Source organism: Onychomys torridus, chromosome X (genome assembly GCF_903995425.1).
Source record: "Onychomys torridus chromosome X, mOncTor1.1, whole genome shotgun sequence".
NCBI lineage: Eukaryota > Metazoa > Chordata > Mammalia > Rodentia > Cricetidae > Onychomys > Onychomys torridus.
This window is the reverse complement of record NC_050466.1, coordinates 9,570,306-9,579,991: the sequence shown is the minus strand read 5'-3', so window position 1 is coordinate 9,579,991 and position 9,686 is coordinate 9,570,306. Positions and strand designations below refer to the sequence as shown.

At 39.4% G+C, this 9,686-nt stretch overlaps 1 pseudogene; it reads right to left on the bottom strand.

Moving 5' to 3' along the window:
* Positions 1-4,949: 4,949 nt before the first annotated feature.
* Positions 4,950-9,031, bottom strand: LOC118573977 (annotated as a pseudogene).
* Positions 9,032-9,686: the final 655 nt, after the last annotated feature.

Sequence of the window (9,686 nt, the reverse complement as noted above, 5' to 3'; positions counted from 1 at the left end):
AAGGACCTAACATATCCATGGCATGAAATACAGGATAGTTATTAAATTATTAGTCAAATGGATCATTTGAGTACTAAGGCTCTGGATATGTTCCAATCAAGTCCAAAGATACTAGAACAATTCCACATCAAATTAAGCAAACTACAAAAGTCAATTGAGCAAGGAATTTCTATGAAACACTCAGTGAAGAAAATATAAAATGGAATGAACCTAGTTTGGATTTTGAAAAATATTCTCACTTTCTAAAATGGAAGAAAGATGATTTGTGAAAACCAGAGAAGAAAGTGCTTGATGGAAATGTTCAACTGAACTCAAATGTAGATAAAACAGGTTTGGTCTGAAATGTGGATCAAGATGTCATAGCCACTGAGAGACAGAATGAGTTCACCAAAAAATAAGGCAAGCTTTGTTTCCTTTCTTGATAGTGTGAATGACTCATGAGCAAGGTGTTTCGCAAAGCTTTTCATTATATCTTTGTGGACAAAACTGCTAAATCAATAGAAAATGTTCTTTGCCCTTTCTTATTATGGTTTGAATTTTAGTTTATTTTTTAATGAAAATATTAATTTGCATATAAAATATGTTTAATAATGACATTTTCATGAACACACGTTGCACTTTGCTCATCAGAAAAGGTTCCCATTAGATTATAATCAAAATTTTAATATTAGTCTACAATTTTACAAATTACAAATAATATAATACTTTTGCCTTCTCTTTTCTAATTAAAATATAGTCATTGAAGTGAATCTCTGTGAAACTAAGGCCAGCCTGGTCTGTATTGTGAATTCCAGGCCAGCCTGAATTACAGAGTGAGACCTTGTCTCTAAAACAAAACAAAAAAGGAATTTATACCTTTAAAATTGTGAAATAAATTTATAAGGAAAGATGATAAGCCAGTGTTATTATAGGGTAATCTAAGACATTGTAGATTATAAAAAAAGGATAACACATGCTAAATAGCTGAGAAGGAGATTAAGTAAAATGGATATTGGAAACGAAGTGAAAATTGGCCAGGAAAGAACTCTAGACCTAAAACTCTTGATATATGATACAATTTAATCTGGGTAAGAGCTATGGTCTGCATGCTTGTGGTTTTTGAGATCTTGTAAAAATACAACCAGGACAGAATATAAGTACTGGAAAGAGAATGCATTTAAATCCAACTCATGGGGAAGGAAATCCTTTGGGGAGCAGAACTCAAGAAACACCTATGCCTGGTTCCAGGACAAAGGTCTTAGGATCTTCCTGAACTATTCCTATTGTCATAAAGCTGCCATAATTTGAGGCGAATGTCATGATCATGGCTAGGTAACAAAAAGCTGTTTTATTCACCTTATTTTTATTTTAAGGGTGTGTAGTCATAAGGCCTCTGGGGAATGTGTGAAAATGAATAGATAAAGTAGATATTGCTTTATTCCCAAACTGGGCAGGTCCATAGCAAAATGTCATATTCATTCTTATCTCGCTAATAGAGGAATGAACTAAAAACCAAATGAGTTGTTTGCTTATTTAATTATTTGGGGAGATATAATTTACAGGATATCCTTATACTTATCCAGGAAAATGAACTTCATGAAATTATTATGTTTAGTTTTCAACTGCAAATGAGAAGATCCAGGCTCCAACTTGGTAAGATTCTTTACATAAGGTGTAGGTTGGTGAGAATGAGGGTTATTTTTGTCCTTTTCATTGGAGGAGCACTTTAACAGAGTGAGAACCTTAGTTAAGATGAAAGAAAAGGAGGATTTTTATTTTAGATAATAACAATTATCTGCTAAACACTTGAACAGATTTTCTAAAGCCTCTAGCATCTTTCCTGAGAGCTTTCTGTAAACAACTGCAAGGGCTCTGGGCTGAGGAGCATGAGACCTTTAACCTTTGGACCTTTAGTTACTCATCAGCTCAATAACTTTGGGAAACTCAAGCTCTGGGTCTGAATTTTTTTGTAAAGTAGCAGCTTTGAACAAACAAAGGGCACTCTTGATTATTGGCTGGATACTTGTTCACTAAGATGAAAGTCAAGAAAGTGGGTTCAGTTCTTGTTAGAATGTTCAATGGCTAGCAATAGTGGATTTTCTCAAAAGTACTATTTCACATTTTATCATTGTTTCAACATCACCACAGGATTGAGCAATGTGTAATGTATTTTTCTCCTAAAGTCACATAATAAGCCTATCTTTGCACACAAAGGTCAAACTTCTCCATTTGAACTTTAGTGCTTTATTGAGAGGGCAATCTGATTTCTTAAGGCTCTTTACAACAGCCCTGTACACTCACATAGTGCCAGCATATCATGTAGATTTAGTTCTTAGAAAGTCTTTCTTTTAACGCCTGAGAAGAAAGGACTGATAAATTCAGGTTTTGTGACTGGTAGTTGTGGAACTTACTTGGCCACATATATAGTTGTCCTTCAGTGTTCATGGAAAATTACTTTGTTTCTCCCCTTAGACATCAAAATTCCCATGCTCAAGTTCCTATATAAAATACCATACTAAGACACACACCCACAGTAATCTTTACATCTTCTTTATATTGCTTATAATACCTACTTCAAGGAAAACACTATGTAAATGTCAGTTATATTGTCATTATTTGAGGAATAAAGACAAAATAGTCTGTATGTACTAGGTTCAGATACATCATTTTCTCAAATATTTTTGTTTCACAGTTGTTTGCATCCACAGGTATGTAACTTAGGTATAGGCAGAGGTGGGACTGACTGTATACTCCTATAGACATTAATCTGCCAGTATATACTGAACAGCCTTTGTGCTGGAAATACAAAGGCCATGTTCATCAGGCTGTGGAGAAACTTAAAGGCTAATGATGCTCAATAGTACCTCCAAAGATAACTTCACAGAAACATCATTCATGAGGATAAAGCGTAGGTCCAATGTCTGTTCAGCATCTGGTGAGGGTCTTATTGCTGTATTCTAACATGATCAGGGTATCAAATGATGAGACAGAGCAAACATGTTAGGTTGGGTTCCTTTCTCTTCTTATAAAGCTACCCATCCTGTTATAGGAGTCTCACCTTGAAGAATTTACCTAATCACAATCACCTCTCAAAGGCCCATCTGCAATCAACAGACGAATTTTGGGATCATGTTTGCAATATATGATATTTGGTGAACATTTGCAAACTGTCTCAGGTGGTCAGGTGCAGGAGACATGCAAACTATAGCAAGTGGCTAGGTGCTAAACATGGCATAAACAAGTTTGAATTTCATGCAAAAAGTGAAAATATTTGTGTAACCATACCCCAGGTATTACATGAAACATACTTACATACACAAATTTACTTGTTGTTTACCTGAAATTAAAATATAATTGGAAATCCTGTATTTTTGTTTGTTAAATATGATAACCTTAATTCTCCCTCTTTGTCTGTCTCTGTCTGTCTCTCTCTCTTTGTGTGTGTGTGTGTGTGTGTATGTGTGTGTGTGTGTGTGTGTGTGTGTGTGTTTGCGTCTGTGTGTCTGTGTGCTGGTACACCAGAGGTCAATGTCCAATGTTTTCCTCAATCATTGCTACCATATTTCCATCGAGGCGGGGTACCTTCTTTAACCTGGAGCTCACTGATTCAGCTAGATTGGCCAGCCAGAAAGCCCTAGTGATCCTCCTGTCTGTAAATGCACACTGGAATTACAGGTTCAAGCTCCCATGCCTGGCTTTTTAAGTGGGTGCTGGGGATCTTAACTCCAGTCTTCTTATGAAATAAGCACTTCACCCACTGAGCCGTTTCTCTGGCACTATGGATGGTTCTAATTCTAGATAAAGGGTCTGCATTTATTAAAGGCATATAAATGAGAAAGGCCAGGTGTGTGGCATCACAAGACAGCACGATCTGAGGTAAAAGAGTGGCTTAGAGATCAGTAGAGAGAGAACAGTTAATGGATGTGCTTTGCTAAAGACTGTATACTTAATTCTTCTTTCCCAGCAAACTTAGAAGACTAGAAGATGAAAGGAAAGTTATTTACTTTGCATATCTATAATGCATGAACATTTGTAGCAAGAGCCTTTGTCTTCTGAATTAAGTAATGCTTGGCTCCTTGTATCCAGATTCCTTCTTTCATCTTCTTGCAGAAACCCCACAACACTTTAAGAAGCAATATTTTTGTAGGGGATGTAGTTGAAAACTCAGTTAACCTTCTGCTGAGTGTGTATGGAGTTCAGCTCAAGTACCAGTTACCCTGGTTCAGACTGGCTATATGCTCAACAACTTTGCTCTTTCCTCCATGACCTGACCAGGATCATCAGATAATTCACTACTGTTTTATAGATTCTGCAGTATCTAGTCCTTTGAGACATAACTATTAGGCTAGGAGGGATAAGTCTGTGATAGAATATTTGCCTCATATGCATTCAATCTCCAGAAATAAACAGGAGTGTCAGAACAGAGGAAGAGAGACAGGCCTCCAGCCATGGGTACTGCTCTAACTCCACCCACTAAAAGGCCTAGGCTCCCTCCCTGAAACTAAAACATGTAACTCTTGCTCTAGCTAGAGTGACTATTTCTGGCCTTGGTGGCCCTAAACAACACCCATCTGAGTTCTCTGTTACTCTTATCTGTCTGTTTTAGAAATCTTTGCCCCTTTTGATAGATATGAAAATCTACTTTTGCCTCTGTTTCTCCTCGTCTGGGAGGATTCCTGTAGTTAGAGTTTTCCTGCCTGGCCCAGTCAGGACAAATCTCTCTTACCCGCCAGTCCTACAGTCGCTCAGACCCAACCAAGAAAGCACACAGAAACTCACATTGTTTAGAAACTGTATGGCCGTGGCAGGCTTCTTGTTATCTGCTTCTTCTATCTTAAATTAACCCATTTCTGTTAGTCTATACTTTGCCACATGGCTTGTGGCTTACCAGTGTCTTTACATGTTGCTTTTTATGGTGACAGCTGGCAGTGTCTCCCCCAAGCCTTCCACTTCCCAGCATTCTCTTCTCTCTTGTCCCACCTATACTTCCTCTGTCCGGTTGTCACATCAAGTGTGTAGCCTGTTCTTTCCAAGAGTGCCTTAATCTTTGCCTCATCTGGTCCTTTACTAGAGTCCGCTACTTTGGTCCCTTGTTTCTCTCTCTGCCTGTAAGTCTTCATGACTCCACATAAAAAGGCACTTTTGTTCTGAACATGAGAGAGATCACTGTTGAAGTACTGCCAATGTGCCGTCTTCATTGAACTCTTTTAAAGCTTCGATAGCTCTTTCATCTAAATCACTATGTGCAACTAGCCCTGCAACGAAAATTTCATCTGGTTTTTCAGCAACTTTCTGTGGTAAACCAGCATCAAGCAATGTCTGAAAATTTTCTGAATGGATAACTGCAGAAGTAGTATCCATGGGCTCTTCAGTACCATTTCCATTAACATGTTCTGTAGCCATGTTTCCAGAGATCTCCCCTGTGGGCCTGGCGGGTGACAGAGATTTGTCCTGACTGTGGGCCAGGCAGGACAACTCTAACTACAGATTCCCACCAGGGCTGGAAAGATTGCTCAGTGAGCAACTTGCTTGTTGCACAAATATGAAAACTGAGTTTGGATCCCTAGCATTCATATAAAAAGCCAAGCAAGGAAGACTACACATATAATTCCAGTATTAAGGGGCAGGAAGACCCCTGTGCCTTGCTGGCTAGCCAGGCTAGCTGAATCAGTGAGGCACTGTCTCAAAAGAAAAAAACCTAAATGGAGTGTGATTGAGAATGGCATCTGCTGTTGGTCCCACGCTTCCACATGCACATGTACACAGGTACACCTGCACACACATGTAATCCATGTCCAGTGTCAATGCCATCATGACCAGGAACCCTCTCTAATCCAACCTCCACATCCAGACCCAGTCTCAAATCTTTCAGCTTCTCTGCCCTTGATGTTACTTTACTGCTTGGGTTTGCCTAAGGCAGTTATTCATACCATAGCTTCTTCCTCCAATGGACATCCCTGAATGCTGTGCTTCCACTAAAGTTATTATTTTTCTACAACCACATCCCTTAGTATTAATCTCTCCATGCCTTACTGCATTGCAATTATTTAATGTCTATCTTCCCTGTTAGAATACAAGGGTCATGTCTTTCTTACTCATGGTAAGATCTTCAGAGTGCTTGGAAGCAAATCAGATCTCAGTGCACATTAGCTGCATAATCATATATGTAAATGAAGAGCTGAGTGACTACCCAAAAGCTACTAGCTTCCATACTGCACATAGAACACATAGAAATAGTACTTGCTTCCTTATCTGCCTTTGTAAGTTGAATCATATGGTGGACATTTTCTCATTTTGACTGCCCAGGATATAAATCCACATCTTCCATTGGATGGGTCTGCCATGGGATTTACATGATGATATAATAAGACCTGACTGCTTGGGCACATTCCTATAATCCAAGCTCAACTAACAAATACGAATGAATTCAAAGTCATGAATTTGAGTGAGTGACAAAGGTGGTTTAGGCTTCTTTTTGGCAATGCAAGTGGTGACTAGCAGTGCTCCGAGTTGACACCCTAAGAGAACTTTCCTTCTGCATGATTGCAGTAATCTTGTTTTGAGACAAGATTTTACCCGGTAACTCAGGCTAGCCTCAAACTTGTGGCAGTTCTACTGCCTCAGCCGCCCAAGTGCTGGGATTCCAAATATGAGTCATCCATCATGCCTGGTTTAACTACTGTAGACTTTAGAGCTAGCAGCACTGTGGCTGTGTAGGGTCACACAAGCAGTTGTGGTTAATGAGTCAGGCTGGAAGTAAGACATCCACTTCATACATAAAATCAAATTGGCTGGAAGAAACCTTCTAGAATGTTCTTTTCTCTCTGGTAATGTTTGAGACAGTAGCTTCTTTATCAGCCTGGAGCCCAGCATGACTCCTTAGAGAAGAGTTCTCTCCTACTTCAAGGCAGACATGCAGCTTGAGTAAGACATGTCTTTATTGACTTAAATGGCTTGCAAATAACCTAGTTAGGGCTATAACTTTGGTCCTTATTTGCTTACTAGCCTAGAAGACTAAATTCTTTTCCTGACTCTGTTTGACAACTTATATCTTTGCCATGTGATCTTGCAACAGACAGAAGGGACATTAGTCCTTCCCTGAGTATCACATGCTCCACTGGTGGCAGAAGCTTCATTTGTAGCAGAGTCATTTTGGCCTCAGACAGACCTGTTTTCAGGTTGTTAGAAACAAGAAGCAAAATGCTCACAGAGGAGAAGCATGCCCAGAGATCTAAGTGGTTTATGGCTTGGTCACAAAGTGACCTCTGCCTATTCCTCTAAAGATATTGTGAGAGTTAAGAGAGAAATGTCACATGAAAGTGTTCTGAAATTTTAATAAGGTTAGATAAATGTAGTCCTTCAGACTTGCCCCCGGCTAGAGCTGAGTCAGTTCAGATCATGAGGAATTGAAGGAGTAACATTACAGTAACATTTGAGACTGAATTATTAAGTTATTGTACAGCGCAAGTCACTGCAGCCACTAAGCAAATGTGAGAGGACATTAGTTGCCTTAAGAAGTGAGAAACCCTGAGTTCAGCCAGAGTATCAACGTCATAACACAGAAGATTGCCTACCTATCCAACTTTGCATAAGGCCAGAATTTGTAGCAGGTACATCCAACCTTTTGACATTTTAACATGCTATTGACTATAAAATTCATAGTCAAGAACTCTGTTAAGAATAACACAAAAATATCACTGTTTTATGTCTATGGGTTGTTTTTATTCCTTCGGGCTACATGCATAGCTGCACATTGCATATGCCTGCAGTGCTGCGAGAAAGAGACGCACATCTCACATCCAGCTGAAGTTTGTTCTGACAGCTCTGCTTTCTCTCTAGGTAGCCACTACTGGGTCTTTCTACCTGACAGAAACATTGCTACAGACACTCCAGATGCCCTGCTTCCCATTCTCTGGGCTCACTTTTCACCACTGAAGTGGCAACCAATAACCTGATGATTGTTTGCATCTGGACTTCCCACTCTACGCCCCAGAATTCCCTGACACCACTGCTTGGGACCCGAAAAGAGTTTTCTTGGTAATCATAAATGTGTCGGCTGAAAGTGTTGGACAGTAAGCATCCATGGGGCAGCTGGAGCTATGAGTCAGTGAATGACTGATTGTCTCTTTTGTGCCATTGGCAGACAATTGTGAGATGTGTGCTACACAGTTCCCTAGAAGACTCCAGTGATATTGATCCCTCCCTGTGTGGTTTCCTCTTCCCTGTCTCCACTACTGTTCCTAAAATAAATCATCTTCATAGACATCCCATGCAAGGCTTTTATTTTTTCAGAGCAACCTAAGCTAAGCACATGCCATATATATGCAAAACTGAAGTAACACCTTGCCTTGATGTTTTCTAATCTCATCTATTCCATTCTATCTCCCTCCACCTCCCTCACTTCCTGCCTTATTCCTATAATGTTTAAGACTCCCATATTCTGCATTGGCCTTCTTGTTTCTTTTTCTTGTATGTTTCTGTGTTTTTCTCTCATGCACAATTTTACACACACATTAACATGTACACACATGCACACCACACACACACACACACACACACACACACACACACACACACACACACACACACGCGTGCGCTCATGCATAAACACATACAAGGGGACCAACACTCTTCCATTAGGGTTAGCTTCATTTGCATCACAACTGCAGACACTTCAGACTTTTTCAATTTGTAAGCTGAGAGGGTTTCACTAGACTTAGCAATAGTAGTCAACTGACTGATTTAAGGTTGTCAAATCTTACTCTTCGCACATAAAGATTTTAGAGATCATCTACTTTTGCAACTGCTATATAAAATAAAGGACAAATTGAGCCCTTCCCCTTTCCTCCCCAACACCAAAGAGAGGCTATAATATCAGTGCAACTAGTGGTTTCCAAACTAGGCTAATCGAGGTGTTCTGAATTTTCACTGGCATGTGCTTGGCCCCACTCGAACACCCAGAGGGTTCATACCCCACGTAGAGCACAGGGCCTTTCCTGTGAGAACTGTCATCCATCTCTGCTCCCTTCACTTCCAGCAAAAGGGTTTGCATCTGTATTATCTCATTCTTTTTTCCCAACAAGACAGAATTTCTGAGATTACAAAGCTGAGAAAATAAATGGTTTTTTCAACTGTTTTGTTAAAGATGCTCATTTAAAGAAATGATAGAAATTCTGTTCTTGGCTCCAGAAGATCAGAGTTAAAGTAACAGCTCTGCCATTGCCAGTCACATGGAGCCAGAGAAACTTGCAGCACTGAATTTTAGTGTCTCTGCCTGTGTGTTTGCACTGGGAGAGGTGGGGAGGGAAATCTCACCCTCAGGAAATCTGGTAAATAAGCAAAGGTTAGGATTTTTCAACTCTGGAGTTTGGACTGTCCTCTAGGTGTGGCCATTGTCTGCTACTGCCAGTTAGAAACTCTCCCTCTGCTGTTGATTAATTGTGTGTTATTTTGACTTGCTTTGTTTAAGTATAAACTTACCTATTGGAAAATTATTTGTAGCTTGGGAATTCTGTATTGGTTATGTATGCTTTTAAAACATTCTTTCAGTTTAACTTACTTATTCTATGAATTAGAGCCCTATATTCTATTTTATTATTCCTTTAATTTTATTTTTAATTGGCATATAGTAATTATATATGTGGATGAGATGCAATGAGATACTTTGCATTTGTGAATACCATATACTTTGATCAAATCCAGCCTTT